General features: G+C 46.5%; 4 protein-coding genes across 10 annotated transcripts in view; 3 read left to right on the top strand and 1 right to left on the bottom strand.

Annotated features, from left to right (window-relative positions):
• The window catches only part of LOC114020077 (zinc finger protein 239), a 479,276-nt gene that overhangs the window by 235,863 nt on the left and 218,907 nt on the right, over nucleotides 1–24,506 (top strand). The gene's annotated exons all lie outside the window — the stretch shown is intronic.
• The window catches only part of LOC122462963 (zinc finger protein 501-like), a 293,402-nt gene that overhangs the window by 235,854 nt on the left and 33,042 nt on the right, over nucleotides 1–24,506 (top strand). The window lies entirely within an intron of this gene.
• Nucleotides 1–24,506, bottom strand: part of LOC114018211 (zinc finger protein 501) — a 225,968-nt gene that overhangs the window by 200,967 nt on the left and 495 nt on the right. The gene's annotated exons all lie outside the window — the stretch shown is intronic.
• Nucleotides 1–24,506, top strand: part of LOC102945825 (zinc finger protein 436) — a 1,196,575-nt gene that overhangs the window by 26,243 nt on the left and 1,145,826 nt on the right. The gene's annotated exons all lie outside the window — the stretch shown is intronic.

The raw sequence follows: 24,506 nt of genomic DNA on the forward strand, positions 1-24,506 counted from the left end.
ATTTATTCTTTGTTATTATGTAACTTCAGGGGTGTCTGATTTCCTGAGTTGCCATAAAAACTTCTATTTCTTTGGATCTACCAATGAGGACAGATTTCCTTAATCATTATTTTGCCTCTCTCCAGCACTCAGGTAACTTCCAACATAGACAAAGCCCTATTCCCGAATAGGAGTGTCCACCCAGGTAGTTATTCCAGTATAACAACGACATTATTGGTATAGTTATACCGGTATGATTCCCTGTACAGAAAAGCCCTAAGACTATGCAGCATGAAGTTACGATAGATGTTAAATGCATCATTATATTCTTAGTGAGATGTTAATTTTGACACTGCTAGTCTGCGTAGCCACCAAATCTCCTTCACCATCTGAGGTATTTGCACATGAATGTCTACAGCCCTCCATTTGTGTCTTTTGTGGGAGTGTCCTGGAAAATGAGCTAAAGCATTTAAAACTTCCCCTCCCTTCCCTTTTGTTAGAGAGGATGTTTTATCAGGGGCAATTTCAGCCAGCTAATATTATAATAAATGGTTTAAAGTTACCATTTCAGGACAAGTAGTTCTGTCTCTCTGCTCTTCTCTGGTCAGCACAACTTTCATGATCAGGATGATGAAAGCCCAATACTGTTATGGTAGATCCTGGTGTGCAAGCAAAGGGTGGTTGCAGCCATCCTGGTGATGCTCACCTATTGCAATTTACCCACCCTACCTAGCTGTACAGTGACTCCCTCGCCGTATATATATATAAAGGGGCATCACCCTCATTAACCCATTATTCCAGGTTTGGTGATCTCAGCTGCAAAGATTGCCTCTGTTGTGGTTCTAGGATTAATTCATAAGAACATAAGAATGGCCACATTGGGTCAGACCAAAGGTCCATCTAGTCCAGTATCCTGTCTTCTGACAGTGGCCAATGCCAGGTGCCCCAGAGGGAATGAACAGAACAGGTGATCATCAAGTGATCCATCCTCTGCCGCTCATTCCCAGCTTCTGGAAAACAGAGGCTAGGACACTTGAAAGCATGGTTTTGCACCCCTGCCCATCCTGGCTAATAGCCGTTGATGGACCTATCCTCCATGAACTTATCTAGTTCTTTTTTGAACCCTGTTATAGTCTTGGCCTTCACAACATCCTCTGGCAAGGAGTTCCACAGGTTGACTGTGCATTGTGTGAAAAAATACTTCCTTTTGTTTGTTTTAAACCTGCTGCCTATTAATTTCATTTGATGGCCCTTAGTTCTTGTGTTACGAGAAGGAGTAAATAACACTTCCCTAGTTACTTTCTCCACACCAGTCATGATTTTATAGACCTCTATCATATCCCCCCTTAGTCATCGCTTTTCCAAACTCAAAAGTCCCCGTCTTATTAATCTCTCCTCATAAGAAAGCCGTTCCATACCCCTAATCATTTTTGTTGCCCTTTTCTGAACATTTTCCAATTCCAATATATCTTTTTTGAGATGGGTGACCACATCTGCATGCAGTATTCAAGATGTGGGTGTACCATGGCTTTATATAGAGGCAATATGATATTTTCTGTCTTATTATCCATCCCTTTCTTAATGATTCCCAAAATTCTGTTGTTTTTTTGACTGCCGCTGCACATTGAGTGGATGTTTTCAGAGAGCTATCCACAATGACTCCAAGATCTCTTTCTTGAGTGGTAACAGCTAATTTAGACCCCATCATTTTATATGTATAGTTGGGATTATGTTTTCCAATGTGCATTACTTTTCATTTATCAACATTGAATTTCATCTATCACTTTGTTGCCCAGTCACCCAGTTTTGAGAGATCCTTTTGTAGCTCTTCGCAGTCTGCCTTGGACTTAATTATCTTGAGTAATTTTGTATCTGCAAATTTTGCCACCTCACCATTTACCCCCTTTTCCAGATAATTTATGAATATGTTAAATAAGACTGGTCCTAGTACAGACCCCTGGGGATCACCACTATTTACCTCTCTCCATTCTGAAAACTGACCATTTATTCCTACCCTGTTTCCTATCTTTTAACCAGTTACCAGTCCATGAAAGAACCTTCCCTCTTATCCCATGACAGCTTACTTTGCTTAAGAGCCTTTGATAAGGGACCTTGTTAAAGGCTTTCTGAAAATCTAAATATATTATATCCACTGGATCCCCCTTGTCCACATGCTTGTTGACACCTTTAAAGAATTCTAGTATATTGGTGAGGCATGATTTCCCTTTACAAAAACCACGTTGACTATTCCCCAACAAATTATGTTCATCTACGTGTCTGACAATTTTGTTCTTTATTATAGTTTCAACCAGTTTGCCTGGTACTGAAGTCAGGCTTACCGGCCTCTAATTGCCGGGGTCACCTCTGGAGCCCTTTTTAAAAATTGGTGTCACATTAGCTATCCTCCAGTCATCGGGTACAGAAGCTGATTTAAATGATAGGTTACAGACAACAGTTGGTAGTCCTGCAATTTAACATTTGAGTTCCTTCAGAACTCTTGGGTGAATACCAACTGGTCCTGGTGACTTACTACTGTTTAGTTATCAATTTATTCCAAAACCTCCTGTAATGACACCTCAATCTGTGACAGTTCCTCAGATTTGTCACCTAAAAAAGAATGGCTCAGTTTTGGGAATCTCCCTCACATCCTCAGCCGTGACGACCAATGCAAAGAATTCATTTAGTTTCTCCGCAATGGCCTTATCGTCCCTGAGTGCTCCTTTAGCATCTCCATCGGCCAGTGGCCCCATGGGTTGTTTCGCCGGCTTCCTACTTCTGATATATTTAAAAAAAATGTTGCTATTACTTTTGGAGTCTTTGGCTAGCTGTTCTTCAAATTCTTCTTTGGCCTCCCTCATTGTATTTTTACACTTCATTTGCCAGAGTTTATGCTCCTTTCTATTCTCCTCATTAGGATTTAACTTCCACTTCTTCAAGGATGCCTTTTTGCCTCTCACTGCTTCTTTTACTTTGTTGTTTAGCCACGGTGGCTCTTTTTTGGTTCTCTGATTATGTTTTCTAATTTGGGGTATACATTTAAGTTGAGTCTCTATTATGGTGTCTTTAAAAAGTTTCCATGCAGCTTGGAGGGATTTTACTTTTGGTGCTGTACCTTTTAATTTCTGTTTAACTAACCTCCTCATTTTGTGTAGTTCCCCTTTCTGAAATTAAATGCTACAGTGTTGGGCCACTGTGGTGTTTTCCCCACTACAGGGATGTTAAATTTAATTATATTATGGTCACTATTACCAAGCGGTCCAGCTATATTCATCTCTTGGACCTGATCCTGTGCTCCATTTAGGACTAAATCAAGAATTGCCTCTCCTCTTGTGGGTTCCAGGACTAGCTGCTCCAAGAAGCAGTCATTTAAGGTGTCAAGAAACTTTATCTCTGCATCCTGTCCTGTGGTGACAGGTACCCAGTCAATATGGGGATAGTTGAAATCCCCCATTATTACTGAGATTTTTACTTTCATAGCCTCTCTAAACTCCTTGAGCATTTCACAGTCACTATCACCATCCTGGTCAGGTGGTCTGTAATATATCCCTACTGCTATATTCTTATTATTCAAGTATGGAATTACTATCTATAGAAACTCTATGGTACAATTTGATTCATTTAAAATTTTTACTTCATTTGATTCTACACTTTCTTTCACATATAGTGCCCCTCCCCCACCAGCACAACCTGTTCTGTCCTTCTGCTATATTTCGTACCCTGGTATTACTGTGTCCCATTGATTATCCTCATTCCACCAAGTTTCTGTGATGCCTATTATATCAACATCCTCATTTAATACGAGGCACTCTAGTTCACCCATCTTATTATTTAGACTTCAAGCACTGGTATATAAGCACTTTAAAAACTTGTCGCTTTTTAGCTGTCTGCCATTACATGATGTAATTGAATGGGACTTTTTTTCTTTTGCCTGTTTCTCATCAGATCCTACTGTGGCCCTGCCCCCGCTCAGCCTCTTCCCCCTGAGACCCCACTCCTGCTTGGTCTCTTCCCCCTGAAGCCCCACACGGGAGGGAGGGGGTGGAGAGGAGCATCCACTGGTAAAACTAAAAGTCAACGCCCATGCTACTGGGCACCCCATGGCTAGTGCCCAATTTTCTGATTGCAGGCGCTAATTGTTAGAGGGAATGTTGGTTGGGGGAGGGCTGGGTATGTTTGGAACTGGAGTTGTGGGCTGCGTCTCCACTCCTTCTAGTAGTCCCTCTTTTCCTGTGGACAATCTACCCCTGCCCGCTCTCCAGTCTGCCTCAGTGTAGCTTTAAAAAGCCCTGCCATGGGTGTCAGTGAGTCCTAGGCACCTGCAGGGCAGGATTGGGCTGTGAAATCTGGCAGCTGTGAGGCTGGTAGTGATGGCTTGTAAAAACCACACCCCCCTGCTTCGTTCAGGTGGCACTGCGAGAGCCTAGCTATAAAAAGAGAGAGAGGAAGCCAATGAGCAGACCCAAAAAGAGAAGCTGCTGGTGGGTGCCCAGTGTCCACCCCTCTGAGATTTGCCCAGGAGGAGGGTTTGCCTGAGTGCATAGCAACCATAGGGCCCATGCTGCCAGGTGGGTCTGAGCCAGGAAACCATCTGCGTTGGAGCCCAGGGAGGGCAGGGCCAGACACGTGCTGTGTAATGTGAAGCCCCTTGGGCTGCTGTGCAGATGAGTGCCTGTCCTCATATTGGCCTGGAGAGACTCCTGCCCAAGAGCTGTTCCGATATTACAAAAAGAAAAGGAGTACTTGTGGCACCTTAGAGACTAACCAATTTATTTGAGCATAAGCTTTCGTGAGCTACAGCTCACTTCATCGGATGCATTCTGTGGAAAGTGTAGAAGATCTTTAAAAGATAAAGATAAAAAGATCTTCTACACTTTCGACAGTATGCATCCGATGAAGTGAGCTGTAGCTCATGAAAGCTTATGCTCAAATAAATTGGTTAATCTCTAAGGTGCCACAAGTACTCCTTTTCTTTTTGCGAATACAGACTAACACGGCTGTTACTCTGAAATCTGATATTACAATGACCAGAGTTATGCTGTAACATGTAGAGGGGAGATGGGGCGAGAGGAGCGGAAATGTGGCCTGGTTGATTGGAGAGTTTGGATCAGCACAAGTTGACGAGGTTTGGGGGAGAAAAGTCCTTTCTGTTGCCAATGTACCAGATGTTGCTGCTCACCTCTCCTCTAAGCCCACCATCCTTCCTGGTCTAAGGGCTGATCTACACACAGATTTTGCACCAGTATAAGTATGTGGGTTAGGTGTGTGTGTCATGTCAATTAAAATAGTTATACCACTAGTGGAGAGGCTAACAGAGGGAGTTTGCCTGGGATCTGTCTGAGTGGAGGTACGCTAAGTGCTGCATTACGGGGGCTGTGTTGGTGAGTATCTGAGTGTCTGTTGCGGGGACAGTTTGTCAGTTTGACCGTGTGCTTGATTGTTTGAAAAGTGTGAATTGGGAGTACTTTGTTCCAGGTGAGCCTTGAGTGGGCCTGACTGTTATAAAAAGCCAGTCAGCTGTGACCAGCGGAGTGGCGAACAGCGGAGTGGCGAACAATGGAGATGCTAACAGAGGGAGTTTGCCTGGGAGTTCGCCTGGAGAGTGCCCACTGAGGCTTTCATCTTGCAGGCTTCTCTGAGTAGTTACTACAGCTCCTGAGGAAGCTCGTAGAAGGAAGGTAATATGGATGGTGAGCGTTCAGCTGTTGTGACCTGCACTGGATGTGCCATGTTTATCTTTCTTCCACAGGACAGAAGCGACTTTGTCTGTACAAAGTGCAAGCTGGTGTCCATATTGGAAGAGAAGGTTCAAGGTCTGGAGAAACAAGTATCGACCCTGCGTTGCATAAGAGAAACTGAAGATTTCCTGGACAGACGTCAGGATATGCTTCTACGGGCACAATGTTCTGAAGATTCAGAGCAGGCTGCACAGTGAGGACAGAAGGACGGTGAAGAAATTTGGCAGCATGTGACCTCCAGAAGAAGAAAGGGGAGCGTCCATGTATCAGCAATTCAGATACAGGTAAGCAACCGTTTTCATGTTCTCTCCACAGGTACTAATGTGGAGAGTGGACTAGATGATACATCTGAGGAAAGGGAACAGAAGGAGACTCCATTGATTGGAAGGCATGAGATGCACTGTCCTAGGGATGGGGGTTCCACGACCACCACTCCCAAGAGAAGGAGGCGAGTGGTGGTGGTCGGGGACTCCCTCCTCATGGGTATTGAGTCATCCATCTGCCGCCCCGACCGGGAAAACCGAGAAGTATGCTGCTTGCCAGGAGCTAGGATTCACAATGTGACGGAGAGACTGCCGAGACTCATCAAGCCCTCGGATTGCTACCCCTTCCTGCTTCTCCACGTGGGCACCAATGATACTGCCAGGAATGACCTTGAGCAGATCACTGTAGACTACGTGGCTCTGGGAAGAAGGATAAAGGAGTTGGAGGCCCAAGTGGTGTTCTCGTCCATCCTCCCTGGGGAAGGAAAAGGCTCAGGTAGAGACCTTCGAATCGTGGAAGTCAACGAATGGCTACGCAGGTGATGTCGGAGAGAAGGCTTTGGATTCTTTGACCATGGGATGGTGTTCCAAGAAGGAATAGTGCTAGGCAGAGACGGGCTCCACCTAACGAAGAGAGGGAAGAGCATCTTCGCAAGCAGGCTGGCTAACCTAGTGAGGAGGGCTTTAAACTAGGTTCACCGGGGGAAGGAGACCAAAGCCCTGAGGTAAGTGGGGAAGTGGGATACCGGGAGGAAGCATGAGCTGGAGAGCGCGAGAGGGGAGGGCTCCTGCCTCATACTGAGAAAGAGGGACGATCAGCGAGTTATCTTAAGTGCCTATACACAAATGCAAGAAGACTGGGAAACAAGCAGGGAGAACTAGAAGTCCTGGCACACTCAAGGAATTATGATGTGACTGGAATAACAGAGACTTGGTGGGATAACTCACATGACTGGAGTACTGTCATGGATGGATATAAGCTGTTCAGGAAGGACAGGAAGGGCAGAAAAGGTGGGGGAGTTGCATTGTATGTAAGAGAGCAGTATGACTGCTCAGAGCTCTGGTATGAAACTGCAGAAAAACCTGAGTGTCTCTGGATTAAGTTTAGAAGTGTGAGCAACAAGGGTGATGTCATGGTGGGAGTCTGCTATAGACCACCGGACCAGGGGGATGAGGTGGATGAGGCTTTCTTCCGGCAACTAATGGAAGTTACTAGATCGCAGGCCCTGGTTCTCATGGGAGACTTCAATCACCCTGATATCTGCTGGGAGAGCAATACAGCGGTGCACAGACAATCCAGGAAGTTTTTGGAAAGTGTAGGGGACAATTTCCTGGTGCAAGTGCTGGAGGAACCAACTAGGGGCAGAGCTCTTCTTGACCTGCTGCTCACAAACCAGGAAGAATTAGTAGGGGAAGTAAAAGTGGATGGGAACCTGGGAGGCAGTGACCATGAGGTGGTCGAGTTCAGGATCCTAACACGGGGAAGAAAGGAGAGCAGCAGAATACGGACCCTGGACTTCAGAAAAGCAACTGACAACCTCAGGGAACTGATGGGCAGGATCCCCTGGGAGAATAACATGCGGGGGAAAGGAGTCCAGGAGAGCTGGCTGTATTGTAAAGAATCCTTATTGAGGTTTCAGGGACAAACCATCCCGACGTATAGAAAGAATAGTAAATATGGCAGGCGACCAGCTTGGCTTAACAGTGAAATCCTTGCTGATCTTAAACACAAAAAAGAAGCTTACAAGAAGTGGAAGATTGGACAAATGACCAGGGAAGAGTATAAAAATATTGCTCGGGCATGCAGGAGTGAAATCAGGAATGCCAAAACACACCTAGAGTTGCAGCTAGCAAGAGATGTTACGAGTAACAAGAAGGGTTTTTTCAGGTATGTTAGCAACAAGAAGTCAGTCAAGGAAAGTGCGGGCCCCTTACTGAATGAGGGAGGCAACCTAGTGACAGAGGATGTGGAAAAAGCTAATGTACTCAATGCTTTTTTTGCCTCTGTCTTCACGAACAAGGTCAGCTCCCAGACTACTGCACTGGGCAGCACAGCATGGGGAGGAGGTGACCAGCCCTCTGTGGAGAAAGAAGTGGTTCGGACTATTTAGAAAAGCTGGACGAGCACAAGTCCATGGGGCCGGATGCGCTGCATCTGAGAGTGCTAAAGGAGTTGGCGGATGTGATTGCAGAGCCATTGGCCATTATCTTTGAAAACTCATGGTGACAGGGGGAGGTCCCGGACAACTGGAAAAAGGCTAATGTAGTGCCCATCTTTAAAAAAGGGAAGAAGGAGGATCCTGGGAACTACAGGCCAGTCAGCCTCACCTTAGTCCCTGGAAAAATCATGGAGCAGGTCCTCAAGGAATCAATTCTGAAGCACTTCGAGGAGAGGAAAGTGATCAGGAACAGTCAGCATGGATTCACCAAGGGACAGTCATGCCTGACTAATCTAATTGCCTTCTATGATGAGATAACTGGCTCTGTGGATGAGGGGAAAGCAGTGGACGTGAGTTTAGCAAAGCTTTTGACACCGTCTCCCACAGTATTCTTGCCAGCAAGTTAAAGAAGTATGGGCTGGATGAATGGACTATAAGGTGGATAGAAAGTTGGCTAGATTGTCGGGCTCAACGGGTAGTGATCAATGGCTCCATGTCTAGTTGGCAGCCGGTATCAAGTGGAGTGCCCCAAGGGTCGGTCCTTGGGCCGGTTTTGTTCAATATCTTCATAAATGATCCGGAGGATGGTGTGGATTGCATCCTCAGCAAGTTTCCAGATGGCACTAAACTGGGAGGAGAGGTAGATACGCTGGAGGGTGGGGATAGGATACAGAGGGACCTAGACAAATTAGAGGACTGGGCCAAAAGAAATCTGATGAGGTTCAACAAGGACAAGTGCAGAGTCCTGCACGTAGGACGGAAGAACCCCATGCACCGCTACAGACTAGGGACCGAATGGCTCGGCAGCAGTTCTGCAGAAAAGGACCTAGGGGTTACAGTGGACGAGAAGCTGGTTATGAGTCAACAGTGTGCCCTTGTTGCCAAGAAGGCCAATGGCATTTTAGGATGTATATGTAGAGGCATTGCCAGCAGATCGAGGGATGTGATTGTTCCCCTCTATTCAACATTGTTGAGGCCTCATCTGGAGTACTGTGTCCAGTTTGGGGCCCCACACTACAAGAAGGATGTGGAAAAATTGGAAAGAGTCCAGTGGAGGGCAACAAAAATGATTAGGGGACTAGAACACATGAGTTATGAGGAGAGACTGAGGGAACTGGGTTTGTTTAGTCTGCGGAAGAGAAGAACGAAGGGGGATTTGATAGCTGCTTTCAACTACCTGAAAGGGGGTTCCAAAGAGGATGGCTCTAGACTGTTCTCAGTGGTAGCTGATGACAAAACAAGGAGTAATGGTCTCAAGTTGCAGTGGGGGAGATTTAGGTTGGATATTAGGAAAAACTTTTTCACTAGGAGGGTGGTGAAACACTGGAATGCGTTACCTAGGGCGGTGGTGGAATGTCCTTCCTTAGATATTTTTAAGGTCAGGCTTGACAAAGCCCTGGCTGGGATGATTTAGTTGGGGATTGGTCCTTCTTTGAGCAGGGGTTGGACTAGATGACCTCCTGAGGTCCCTTCCAACCCTGATATTCTATGATTCTATGATTCAATTTTTTGTGACACACTGAGTTTGAGTTTGTCCTGCATTTGCCTCCTTAGCACCTCCTTGTGTATTGTTAGTTTAATGCGCTGCTGACTGCTCCAGTTAGTTTCCAACTGAGAAGATTGACCCCCTGCATGTGAAATTTAGGCTGTCCTATTCTCACAACCCCTTCTCTCACTGGAATGTGGCCCAATAGTCCATAAAACCAAATTTACAACTTTATCTCAATCACACAGCCAACAGTTTTTACTGCCCTCTTTTGCTCATGGGACTGGAAAGATCTCCAAGTCAAGAGATCCAAGTTATATAAAAAGAGGCCAAAGTCTTAACACCAAGGCTGTGTCCACCAATTCCCTATGTGGGGCGGGAGGGAGTGCAACACAGACATTTGACTCTCCATAACCATGTTCACATTTGTTGGAATTTCACACACACACACACACACACACACACACACCAATGGAAGGGGACTGGGTCAAAATCATGGAAGTCTATGCATGGAATATTCCTCAGATATGTAATTCACTCTCATCTCACCTGTTAACTTTCCCTAGGAATAGGTTTTCAGATTCTTAAACCCAGCATAATCATCTCACAGACACATGAGGAATCTAAAATGAGTTAGAAACCATCAACGTATGAAGGAAAGAGCTGGGATCCCCCTCCCCCAAAAACCCATGAGCTTCTCTAGGTTTGCCTCGTTTCCCAAGGTCAGGACTGTGGCCAGCAGGTGTCATATCCTCTTAGAAGACATCACTCATGGCTTCCCACCCACCCTGATAGATACCTTCTGCCTGGGAGTTCAGGTGGGATCTGGAGGCAGAAATTGGTCCCCTTCTCTCTCTCCTCTGGGGAAAGAGTTGAGAGAAAGATGTTGATTCAATTCCAGATTTTTTAAATCTCCCATTAGTTATTGTGTTCCCCCCCCCCTCCCCCAACCTTTCTGAGGTTCCCGGCACAGGGAACGACTCCTGTCTGGATTCTCTCTCAAACCCAGAAGGCGAGAAGGGACAATGAGTGAGAACACAGAGGAAAATCCTCAGCGGGAAAGCCCTGAGCAAGTGGAACGACATGGGGCATTGTGGGGAAGACCCACTTGTGAGTGTCAATGCAAGGAAGCATCAGACCCCCCCGCCCCCACAGGGAAGAATTGATGCAAATCCACTCACTGTGAGGAAGTTTCAAGGACCTTCAGGAAATCATGGATCAGCAGAGAGAAAGAAAAAAATGTATCAAGTGTCAGAAACCAAAATCACTCAGAGCTCAACCCTTCTTTGATATCAGAGACACCACATGGGAGAGACTCTCTATATTAAGAACATATGAATGGACAGACTGGGTCAAATCAATGGCCCATCTGCCCAGTATCCTGTATTCCAACAGTGGCCAATGCAGGTGCCCCAGAGGGAATGAACAGAGCAGGGAAATTATCAAGTGATCCATCATCTGTCATCTAGTCTCAGCTGTCCTGGCAGTTAGAGGTGTAGGGACACCCAGAGTATGGGGTTGTGCCATTGATGGACCTATCCTCCAAGAACTTAATTATTTTTTGAACCCAGTTATACTTTTGGCCTTCACAACATCCCCTGGCAATGAGTTCCAAGGGTTGCCTATGTGTTGTGTGAAGAAGTACTTCCTTTTGTTTGTTTTAAACATGCAGTCTATTAATTTCATTGGGTGATCCCTGGTTCTTGTGTTATGAGAAGGGGTAAATAACACTTCCTTATTTGCTTTCTCCACACCAGTCATGATTTTACAGACCTCTATCATATCCTCCCTTAGACGCCTCTTTTCCAAGCTGAACAGTCCTAGTCTTACTAATCTCTCCTCATATGGAAGTTGTTCCATACCCCTAATAATTTCTGTTGCCCTTCTCTGTACCTTTTCCAATTCTAATATGTCTCTTTTGAGATGGGGCGACCAGAACTACATGCCATATTCAAGCTGTGGGCGTACCATGGATTTATGTAGTGGCATTAGGATATTTTCTGTTCTATTTTCTTTCCCTTTTCTAATGGTTTCTGGACTGTGGGGAAAGCATCAGTCAGAGCTCAAACTTTACTAACTATAATAAAATCCACAGTAGAGCAAGAGAGGAACAGATAGACCTGTATCTGTGCGCATGCCCAGAGGTGGAAACATGGGCACCACGGGAAATTTTAGTGCAAAAACATAGGGGCCAATAGAGTTACAGCTTCACACTGCGAGAACCTTTCACCACTGCCTCCCCTCTGCCGGAGCTGCACACCACGGTGAGAAGTGTGGATGCAGCCTACCTTTCACTGTGGTGTGTAGCAATATGCATAGTACCTGTACTGTACACGCCACCATAAGTGTAAACAGAGCCTCAGTTGTCTTGTTTCTTCTGTTTCCTTTCTTGAATGAGATAAGATGAAAAGGCTCAGTTCAGATGAGAGTGCTAAGAGCTGGTATTTCAACTCAGAGACATCTGAAATGTTTTTCAGGCCAAATTTCAGGCCAATCTGGCTATTTTTATTTATTTTAGAGAAGGGGCAAAAATGGGAATTATTATACACACTCAGTGGCTTTGTAAAGTGTAACCTATAAACCAGTGGTTCTTAACCTGGGGTGCATGCACCCCCTGAGGGTGCGAGATGCCCTTTCTGAGGGTGCGAGACATGCCAGATTTTTTTAGAAGGTAAATCATCGAAAACACACATTAAGCACAGGCACGTAACTACTTTGTTTCATCAAACCTATGTATTTATTAACATTATACATTTAACAATTACTGTAATATACAAACAAAAATATATCTAGGTTTAAAGAACTGACCTACTTCAATGATTTTTGATAAGGGGTGCGAGAACATACTTTGAGAACCAAAGGGTGCAGGCTGCAGTAAAAGTTAAGAACCACTGCTATAAACCCTTATAAAGAGACTTTGCTGGCAGCCCCATCTTGCCCCATTAAATAAATATGTTTACTCAGGTTCTCACTAGATAAAGGACTCTGGACTCTGGGGAACTCAGCTCATTTTATTCCTCCTTATTCAAGGCAAGAAAAACACAAATAAAGTATTGCCCAGAAGCCAGTTCAGAACATTGCATTTTGAACTGAAAAATTATAAGGACTAAATGAGAGAAAAGAAATTATTATGGGACAAACGACAATTTGTAAGACTAAAAACCAAATTAGCTGGTGCTATATCCAGACAAAGCAAAATAATAATAATAAATAAATAAAAATCAGAATATCTGACCAAACAACCTTCAGGAAATAGAAAAACCTCAATTAATAGTTTCCAAGGCCAGAAGGGACCATTGTGGTCATCTAGACTGACCTGACTAACACAGGCCAGAGACCTTTCCTGAATTAATTCCTGTTTGAACTAAAGCAGATCTTTTAGAAAAACAACCAATCTTGATTTAAACATTTCAAGTGATGGAGAATCCATCAGAACCCTTGGTAAATTGTTCCAACAGCTGATCACCCTCGCTGTTAAAAATGTGTGCCTCATTTCCAGTCTGAATTTGTCTAGCTTCAACTTCCAGCCATTGGATCTTGGTATACCTTTGATAATAGATAACCCTTTACTCAATCTTGTGGCTTTTCTCTGAATCCTCTTTCATTTTATCAACATTCTTCTTGAATTGTGGACACCAGAACTGGACGTGGTATTCCAGCAGCAGTTGCATTAGTGCCAAATAGAGAGGTAATAAAACCTTCCTCCTCCTCCTCCTCAAGATTCCCGTTTACACCTCCATGGATCACATTCGCACATTTGGCCAGCATTGTACTGGGTGGGTATAAGCTCTTATATGTGTCTCTTTGGTGATTTGCACATTTTAAATGAGAAGGTACAAAAAACAAAAACAAACCACAACAAAAGTTCTTAAGAACAATGTAGAGCACTGTGAGAATAACTTGAAATGAGACAGGCTATTTAGCAACTCTAAGTGTGGGACCAATATAAATGAGATGCTCAGAGACTAACTGAGCTGGGGAACAGTGTTCAACAACATTCAGAAGCTAGTGCTGCTGGGCATCAGGTGGGATTCCCACTGCCCACGAAGGTTTCTCTAGGTCTCCCATGTATGGCACCATGGATATCAGCCTTTCTGAATGGTGCTTTCTCAATTCTCACCCATCCATTTGGGACTCCTGTCAGGAAAATGAAGGACCTGTGGGTGACAGCAGATGCTGGGATCCCTGATGGAGAAGCCCCTTGTTCCCCCGCATGTTGGTTTCTTCAAGCTCTTCCATCTACAGGCTGAGCTCAAGCAGGTGACAGCGCAAAGGTACTTAGGTGTTGCAATGCCTAAGCCCTGGGTGCCCCACCACCCAGTGACATGCTCAGCCCTGGTTCCCAGGCTCCTCCAGGTATTGAGCAGGGAGAGGTAGAGGCCTAAGGAAGGAATCATCAGAAACCGGGCAAGCTGAGCAGAGAGCCACCTAAGCTAGGCAAGAGTGAGATGAAGAGGAAAGGGGTGACATTCCCTAACTCTGATTGATCTGGATCTTGTGCATCTGAGAGGGAACTCACTCCACTCCGAATTCTCAGCCATGAAACCCTCTCCTGGAGTTAAGCACCTGAGCTAGGTCAGCTGCTTAAGCAGCCCATGCACTGGCGGGGAAGGGGGAAGGAGAGAGACACAACCTCAGTACATCCAGAGTCCCCTGGGTTTAAGTACTTGCTCTGCCTCATTTAGAGCAGGATCTTGAACCCATATCCAAGATGGGTCTTCCTCTGTGGACCAATGGCTATTTAATGATTTATACACAGTGGCACAACTCTAACAGGAGCGATGGGGAGAGCCGTAGCCCCCTGGTTAGGGCACTCATGTGGGAAACCTGGGTTCAAGTCCCTGCTCCCGATCACAGCAGGGCTTTGAATTTGGGTCTCCCATCTCCTATGTGAGTGTCCTAATTGCTAGGGGAGACACACAAAAGTCACAACCTGGCTGCCTTTTGGTATTGGGTCTTGGGTGTTTGCTCTGAGAATGCCAATGGAATTGGGTCATGCTGGCGAGATAAATGGTGGGAACATCTCGTCTGAGAATCCCATTTCATGGCCACTGGGGCTTTAGCTTTGGCATGGGCTTTGAGCATCAGTGCATAGCCAACTTTGTTCATTCCCCCCAGCAGAAACCGAGGTGCCTGTGGGGTTTGGTGGCAGCTCAGCAGTGGTTTTGAAAATGTCAGTGGTACCTAACGAGGGTTTTAGGTGCCTAAATATTTTTGTGTCTCTGGCCTCAAGTGGCCCCTAGAAGGAGGCAATCTCACCCCTTCAGAGTTACCCACTCTTGGCACACATCCAGTGATTCCAATTATGGGCACTTCCATCCATTCCTGAAATCCATCAGCTTGTTGCTGTGCCAACCGGGGTCCTCACCCCAAAGACCCCTCCCCCCCATCAAAGTTCTTCTAGTTCAAACACATCCAGTTCAGTACCAGTCTGTCTATCTCCAACTTCTTCTCACTTCATAACCAGTCAGGCTGGACTTTGGTTCCCTGTCACCTTCGTTGAGCAACTAACACCAGCTTCTGCACAGCATCTCCTAGTGTTAGCTTCCTCTCCCAGTCACCCTGTTGTCTGAGGAATTAAAGGAGTGGAGCAGGCATCAAAGTTTTTGGGACATCCCTCCCACAGGAAATGGATCCATATAAGACATGGAGCCCAGCCAGATGTCGCGGTGTATGGAGACGCAGGGACAAGTCTACAGAGTGAGTGAAAGGCCTGAACTAAGTAGTCTTCCCTCCGTCTCTCTGGCTTCATGGATGAGGAATAGGACATGGGAAAGGAGAGCACCCAAGTCCAAGGAGACTTAGCTAATGGGACTCTTTCTCTCCTATTCTCCCAGACATTGTCAGGAGGCAGAAGAACCCAGCAACTCGGCAGCAAGGAGCTGATTAGTCATCTCCTTCTTTGCCTGGGGTTTGCAGGCCAGGCAGAGTCAGAGGTCACTGGTCAGCATGGGGTTGGCTGCTGCTGGCTTGCTCCTGGACAGATATTTGACTGTATCCTGCCCATATTTGTGGGATTGGGCAAATGCATTACTCATTTTGGCCAACCTGACTGAGGGCCCGTGGACAATTTCTTTTTCACATGTGTTCTCCGGTGTTTTGTGAGTCCTGTGCTGGATCTGAAGCTTTTCCCACACTCAGGGCATTTATAAGGTTTCTCTCCTGTGTGGAGTCTCCGATGGATAGTGAGAGTTGAGCTGGCCCGGAAGCATTTCCCACACTCAAAGCATTTATAGGGTTTCTCTCCCGTATGGATTCTTTGATGTCTAATGAGGGTCCTGCTGTCTCTGAAGCTTCTTCCGCAGTTGCGGCATACATGAGCTTCATGTCCCATGTGGGTTCTCTGATGGACGACAAGGGCTGAATGAACAATGTAGCTTTTCCCACACTCAGGGCTTTGATGGGGTTTCACTGACAGATGTTTCTTTTGATGCTTTTGGAGGGATTCACTCCTGATGAAGGTTTCCATGCTGTCAGGGCATTGGTAGGCTCTCTCCCCGCTGTGGATTTTGCGATGCTTATTGAGGGACTTGTTTGCAATGAAGGCTTTCTCACAGTCAGGGCATTTATATGGTCTCTCCCCCGTGTGCATTCTCTTATGGCTAATGAGGCTTGAGTTGGAGATGAAGCCTTTCCCGCAATCGGGACATCTATAGGGTCTCTCTCCTGTGTGGGTTCTCCGGTGTCTAAGGAGGGACGAGCTACTACAGAAGCTTTTCTCACACTCGATACATACATGTTTTCTCTGTGCCATCTGTATTCCTTGCTGGCTCTTAATGTTGTGGTTTTTGTGACCTTCCCCACTGTGAGTGGATTGAACCCATTTCTTCTCTGGGTGGTTTTCTTGTGGCCTCTCTGGTCTGCCTTGACTCTCACAGGCTAGAGAGACATCCCCTTCTGATCTTCCCGATGACATCTCACCACCTTCCCATTGAGGATCCTCCTCCTCCTTCTCACTCATCATCCCATCACCTGCTGGGACAGAGAGAGAATCCAGACAGGAGTCATTCCCTGTGCTGAGGGGAGGGGAGGAAAGGGAACCTCAGAAATGGGGGAACAAATAAAATAACTGCTGGGAAGATTGAAAAATTAGGAGGCAATTTTCCCCACCCCCAACTCTTTCACCAGAGGAAAGAGAGGAGGGGACCAATTCTGCCTTCACATCCCATCTGAATACCCAGGGGGAGGAAACTACAGCCAAGTCTCAGTCAGGAGGGGTGGGAAGCCATGAGTGACGTCTGCCATAAGAATACGGCACCTGATGGGCACAAGCCTGACCTGAGTGAGATGAGGAAGAAGTGGAGGAGCTCACGGGGCCTTTGTCATAATCCCACCATTTTCCTTTCCTCAGCCATTGTTTGAGAATGGGTCTAACGGGTTCTTCCTCTGAGCTTTCCTCGGAGCTCTGGATATCTGGGACCCAGGCTTCTTCTCCTCGTTCTAGCTGAGCAAGCAACTCAGGTTGGTAAATCGGAGATCCTGCTTGGGGGAAAGAAACGGGTGACAAAAGCGTGAAGCGCAGATTTGCGGAGTGTTTGATACAGAGAATGTGCTGTGATTTTTTCAAACCTAACCTCTTCTTAAAAAAATAAAATCCTCTGCCCACCCACCTGACTGCTCAAAGCCACAGGACCCTCTGCTAAGAGTGAGGATTTAACTCTTCACGTCTCTTCTGGGAACTCACACAGCCAGATGCCCATCATCAAAGGGGTTCCTAAGTTACATAGAAAACAGCTCCATCTCCCTGGATCTGCTCCTTAAAAGCAAAGAGGGGCCTGGTGACTATGAGAGAATAGTAAAGAAGTTCAGGGCCACTGAACGCAGTCCTTGCCCTGAAAAGTTTGCTATCTAGACAGGGATCAAGGAGTGAGTGTAACAAACAACAAGGGAGAGGGGAGGCTGTGGGAGGGTAACAATGAATAGAACAGGCAGTGACCCACACTAGCAACACCCATGGCCTAAATGAAAATAGTCACATTTTTTAACAAATGCAACCTCTGTTTAGGAACAAAGTATGTAGGTTACACTGGCAGGATGGGGGACTGTATCACGGGAAGCAGTGACTTTGAAAAGGACTTAGGGGTCATGGCAGATAATCAGCTGAATGTGATCTCCCAGTGCAATGCTATGGCTAAAAGGGTTAGCATGATCCTTGGATGTATAAAAGAGGGATATCAAGGAGGATGGGGAATTTATACAGAGTTGATGCGACCATTACTGGACATTGTGTTCAGTTCTGGCATCCACCCTTCAAGCAGGGTGATGAAAAAAATTAGAAAGGTTTCAGAAAAGACCCGTGAGAATGATTCAAGGTCTGGAAAACTTCTCATACTGAGAGAATTAAGAAAATCAAATTGTTTATTTTATCCAAGAGAAGGTTAAGAGGTGACTTGGTCATGGCCTAGAAGCACCAATTGAAGGAGGAGATTTCTGATAACAGAGGGGTTTTCAATCTAGCAAACAAAGGCAGAATAAGATCCAAGGGCTGGAAGCTGCACTAGAGAAATTTGGATTAGAAATAAGATACAATCTTTTTTTAACAGTGAGGACGATTAACCATTGGAACAACTGGCCAAGGGATGAGGCAGATTCTCCATTTCTTTAGATCCAGATTGGATGTCTCTTTAAAAATGATTTGCTCCAGCCCAATCAGTAGTTATGGACTTAAGTGGATGAAATTCTCTGGCCTGTATTATGCAGAAGGTTGGACTAGATGATCACAGTGGTCCCTTGTTGTCTTAATATCCATGAAAATCTGTGTCCATTTTTGAAATAATCTTTCTTTCTTTCTTTCTTTCTTTCTTTCTTTCTTTCTTTCTTTCTTTCTTAACCTCAGCCTATTTCTATTATTTTGATAGTAAAGTCTCTGACTCTAATTCCTTGGGAAAAGGACAATGGAAATTCCTCAGGAAAATAAAAATTGGACCATGTCACTCAAAGGTCTAAGTCTAAAATTAACCTGTTCAGGAAAGACGGAAGAAGCTGAACAAGGATACCCAGAGTGAGTTACAGCTGCAGGGAAAAGAGGAAGGTAGCAGAAAAGAAGAATGAACTAATGTACCCAAAGAGGCTAAGGAGACTAATGTGAGATTTTACAAAGCTACCAGGTCAAAAAGGAGCACTGGACAAGTCAGATCCATTAACAAATGGAGGGTAAGGAAATGAATAATGACTCATAGATGACCAGGCACTAAACTTTATAATGGCCCTCTCCAGCAAGTAAAATATGGAGACGCTAGTTGTGGACCCATAGTTAAGATTGACATTAAGGCTAATTTTGCACTTAAAGCAGGATTCCGCCTCAATGTTATGTCAATGTCAATGTTATGTCTGAAGATTCATGGTCATTTATTGCCATCATTGTTCATAAATGAAAATTTCTCCTCCAACAGAATAATCTTCAGAGAGTTCCGTGAAGCCCTGCTCTATTTCAAAATGGCTGCCATCTCCTTTTGTTCTCAGTGAGACTAATCCAGCAGTTCTCAAACTTCATTGCACTGTGACCCCCTTCTGACAACAAAAAATGCTACATGACCCCAGGAGGGGGGGCCAAAGCCAGAGCCCCACCTCCCCAGGCAGGGGGCTAAAGCTGAAGCCCACAGGCTTCAGCCCTCGATGTGGGGGCCTGTAACCTGAGCCCCACCGCCCAGGGCTGAAGCCCTCGAGCTTCAGCTTTGGCCCCAGGTGGTGGGGCTCGGGCTTCAGTTTCAGCCCCAGACCCCAGCAAGTCTAACAGCAGCCCTGGCAACCCCATTAAAACAGGGTTGCAACCCACTTTGTGGTCCTGATCCACAGTTTGAGAACCGCTGTCTGCAGGCTGCCCTTAGCAAAGATGGCCACAGTCTCCATTCATTACTACTCTCTGACTCCTGACAACCTACGGTATGTCTACAGTACAATAAAAAACCTGGCACTGAGTCTCAGCACTTGGGCTCCAGCCCAAGCCTGAATCTCTACACTGCAATTTTATAGCCCCACAGCCCCAGCCTGAGTCAGCTGACCTGTGCCAGCTGCAGCCATGCTGCAGGTCTTTGATTGCAGTGTAGACATACCCATAAAGGGCAGCTTGGCTGAATTCCCCCTTGAGAACAATGAGAGAGGGCAGCTATTTTGAAAGAGGATAATTTTGTGTGAATTTCTCTGAAAGAGAAGATTTTACTTGCCAGCCTCTGTGGAAGGATAAAACTTTCTGTCATGACAAATAACAGCAAACAGTGACCCGTAGTCCTAAATCTTTATTTTCAAAAGCTGCACATTGCACCAAACCAATTCAACCAGGGTTTAAAGTGCACTGATTCCAAATGGGTCAGACATATTTTTAGTACTGCATTGGGGAGAGAAACCTCTCTGATTGGCTGACTTCGCTACTGCCCCACATCCTGGGGATGGGCAGCCAATCAGGGCTGCTGCAGGAGGCAGGCAGAGCTTTCCTCCCTCCCCTCAGGAACCAGCACTATTCTCACAGTAGCTCAGTTTAGCTCTGCTCCCTTGTCCCCCACCACGAACAACATGACAACTCCTCGGCTTCTCTCCTCTCTCCCTGCAACACCTGGCCTGGAAGCAGGGATGGTGGAGGGGACCATAGTGCCAACCCTCCCCCCTGGGTTGGGACAGGGGTTGAAGAGCCCCAGGAGCTGTAGGAGGGGCAGAGTTGGTACGGGGGGGTGGGGGTGGGGACAGAAAAGATGTGGGAGAAGAACAGATGGGGCCTGGAGGCCAGAATTAGTGGCAGGTTCTAAGGATAAATAGATGTGGGGGTGATGGTAGACCCCCATTCCAGGTAAGAGGGGAAAACTTTGTGTGTGTGTGTGTGCATGCACTCACACATGTGTGTTTGTTTGAATACATGTGTGTACATGCGTGTGCATGCACTCATGCACTGGGGAATGTGCGGTGGAGGAGGGAGGGAGTGTGTGCAGGGAGTTGCAGAGAGGCACGGGGAAGTTAGGGGTGTTTTCAGGGGACTGGGGGATTTGGGGAGCATGTGTACTGTGGGAAACAGGGATGCAAAGCAGCTGTCAACCCAACTGGACGGTATGCTCTGCTTGCTTTGTGCTGCTCCGAAGTGGTGTAAAGCAGCCACAGCCTACGGCTGAATCTGGCTGGCGCTGCCAAGTGTCGCTTGTCTTGCGTGGCACCCATGCATCTTGCCAGGCTTGTCTGCACTCCCGACGCCCAGCTGGGGTGTCACATTCAGCAGGGTTGCAGGAATGGGCTGCAATTTTGCCTCATGGCTGCCAGAGGCTCCCGGGGAACCTGCTGAGTGGGCAGCCATGTGGCTTCCATTTCACTGTTTCCCTGCCCATATCCAGCAGTGAGGAGCAGTAAGCAGTGGCAGCAGAGACAGCAGGTCTCAGGCTCCCCCACCCAGCAAGAAGCCAGCTCCCCATGAACATTCCCAGCCAACTACTCCCACACCCAGCCATCGGCCATCCCTGCCAGCTGCCTCTATCTACCCCTGAAGCTCCCAAGCTGCTCCTATCTTCCCCCCTTGATTTGTATGAAAATCTACCTACACTAGCCATCACCCAGCTGACCCAGACACACTCACAAAGCCAGCTGTCCCCAAATCTCTACCCCCCCTGGCACTGGGCTGCCCCATCTCCCCCCACCACTAGACACCCCACAAGCCCACCTACCCTGGCTTCCCCCTCCACACACAGACAGCCCCGACCTACTCCCCAGACACCGTCAGCGCCTGCCCACCTGCCAAGTTTCATGCAACTTCATGATTTGGGACAAGATGTATTGTCCTCAAGCCTTGGGCGACAGGGGATGGATCACTTGATGATTACCCGTTCTGTTCATTCCCTCTGGGGCACCTGGTGTTGGCCACTGTTGGAAGACAGGATACTGGACTAGATGGACCTTTGGTCTGACCCAGTATGGCTGTTCTTATGTTCTTAAGACGGAGCTTATGGCCACATACAAATTATGCAAATGAATGGTCTAATTTGCATAAAATGTCACACATGGAGTTGTACAAACTTGGCAGCTATGTCTAGCTCTAAATGTTAAAATAAAAATAAAAGATTTGCTGTTGATCCCATGTTTCTTCAAGCAATGAGAAATAGCCCATGGTAACATTCTCTTTGGGCTTCTTGCTTACTGTTCATGCATGCCATTTTTAATTTAAATAAACAAATACATGTTTTGCTTGGGAATTTCTATGTTAAGAACTGGGATAGAAATTGAGATTACACATCAGTAATGTAGGGTAATTATACATTACATGGAGACTGTAATGATCTCAAATCAAGTATTATAAGACCAGGAAATTCAGAGTTAAATAACCTAAAAAAACAACAAAAATCCAAACATGTTAAGGTATGAAATAGCTAACAGAATGTTGGGAATCATTAAGAAAGGGATAGATAAGAAGACAGAAAATATCATGTTGCCTCTATATAAATCCACGGCACTCCCATATCTTGAATACTGCATGCAGACATGGTTGCCCAATCTCAAAAAAGATATGTTGGAATTGGAAAAGATTCAGAAAACGGCAACAAAAATGAGTAGGGGTTTGGAACAGCTTCCATCTGATGAGAGATTAATAAGACTGGGACTTTTGAGTTTGGAAAAGCGATGACTAAGGGGGGATATGATAGAGGTCTATAAAATTATGACTGGTGTGGAGAAAGTAAACAGGAAGTGTTATTTACTCCTCATAAAACAAGAACTAGGGGTCACCAAATGAAATTAATAAGCAGCAGGTTTAAAACAAACAAAAGGAAGTATTTCTTCACACAATGCACAGTCAACCTGTGGAACTCCTTACCAGGGGATGTTGTGAAGGCCAAGACACTAATAGGGTTAAAAAAAGAACTAGATAAGTTCATGGAGGATAGGTCCATCAATGGCTGTTAGCCAGGATGGGCAGGGACGGTGTCCCTAGCCTCTGTTTGCCAGAAGCTGGGAATGGACAACAGGGGATGGATCACTTCATGATTACCTGTTCTGTTCATTCCCTCTGGGGCACCTCCCAATATCCATTGTCAGAAGACAGGATACTGGGCTAGATGGACCTTTGGTCTGATCCAGTGTGGCCGTTCTTATGTACACAAACCACCTTAACTCATCCCTATGATGATGCCATGGGGGGAAGGAGGAGCGAAATCAAATGTGTCTTTAAAAATCAATTGAATCTGATCTCGGACAATGAACCTTAAAATGCTTTAAGTGTGACCTACTGGGTAGAGCACGATCCTGTCACTCTCAAGATAGAGCTCTGCTGCTGGGTGATTGTGGCCAAGTCACATCATGGCTCTGTGCCTCGGTTTCCCCACCGGTACAGTGGGGATAATGATACTGCCCTCCTTTGTAAAGCTCTTTGCACTCTACTGATGAAAAGAGGTATGGTTATTGTGTGGTTTCACTGCAGGGTGGAGTTAAACCCATCTGGGTGCCCTAACTGTGTGTTTCCAGAGCTTAAAGCGTTTATAATTCTTTTGAGTGTCACACTAATTCTGAATTTCCTGGGCTTGTAACACTTGGCTCTGGGAGAATTACAGCATCCCTGTGACTTATTTGACCCTAAATTACTGGCCTGTCCTCTCAAACTTAGCTCCAGGGTTTTGTATGGGAATAGAAAGGGAGTGTGCACAGTTACCTGGAGAAATCTGGCAGTGCACCGGTGTGCGAGAGGGAATGGTCTCCCTAGGGTAGGGGTGGGAGCCCCATCATTCAGAATATTTGAATCAAGGGCTGGCCAAAGCACTAGAAAATGCACCACAGGGAACAATCCTGCCTTGGCTCAGGGAGATGGATGGCATCGGGATTTTCCTCTCTACCCCTTACTTATCCCATGGAACTTGGTCTCTATTAAGAACATAAGAATGGCCATACTGGGTCAGAGCAAAGGTCCACCTAGCCCAGTATCCTGTCTTCCGACAGTGGCCAATGCCAGGTGCCCCAGAGGGAATGAACAGAACAAATAATCATTGAGTGATCCATCCCCTGTCGCCCATTCCCAGCTTCTGGCAAACATGGGCTCTGGAAATGTCTGATCCCTTTGATATCTACAGCTCCAGTAGAGCATCCAGGGCCCTTCAGAGACCCCCACCAGTTCTCCTAACCAAGTGGCGAGGAATCCTTACCCATTGTGAGCACTGTCCTGCAATGCTTTGGCACAGCATCCCCGAAGGGGGCTCTCTGAGCAGGGTCCAGCAGAGCCCACTGCTCCTCTGTGGCACAGACGGTCACCTCCTCGAAAGCCTCTGGCACCTGAAACAGCATCCTCCACTCAGGACCAGGATTTAATTGGGGATTGGTCCTGCTTTGAGCAGAGGGTTGGACTAGATGACCTCCTGAGGTCCCTTCCAACCCTGATATTCTATGATTCTATGACCAGCGCCCGCAGCAGTACCCCCCCAGCTCAGCCATGGGCAGGGCATGAGAACAGCCTCACCCCCAGGCACAGGGTGCAGGAATTCTCACACACACACAAACCCACCAGCAGCTCCCTGAAAATCCCCTACCTGAGCTGGCTCCACCACAGCCATTTCCCTTCCCTGTCCCCTGGGAGGATGGGTCAGTCTGGAGTGAAATGTGGTCCTTATTCTGCAGCCTGTCAGGGTGAGAAAGGTGATGGAGGAGGTTTCAGAAGACTTTGGTGCATTTCACACCCCGATTGCCCCCCCCCCCTCCCCCGCAGAGAGACTAGTTCTAAACTCTGTGAGGCTGGGAAAACCCTGGGGCACTTTATTCCAGTGCAGACCCAGCCCCTCCCACCAGGACCAAACCCACCCAGACATTGGTGCCCCCCTCCTCCCCCAGGCACAGAGCCTCTCAGCCAAGTGCAGAACCAAAGTAGCCGCTTTGGGGGCTCCCCCTGACACTGTCCCCAAGGCAGCGCATCCCCCCAGCAGCGCGGGGACCAGGC

Source organism: Chelonia mydas, chromosome 14, assembly GCF_015237465.2.
Source record: "Chelonia mydas isolate rCheMyd1 chromosome 14, rCheMyd1.pri.v2, whole genome shotgun sequence".
Classification (NCBI taxonomy): Eukaryota; Metazoa; Chordata; order Testudines; family Cheloniidae; genus Chelonia; species Chelonia mydas.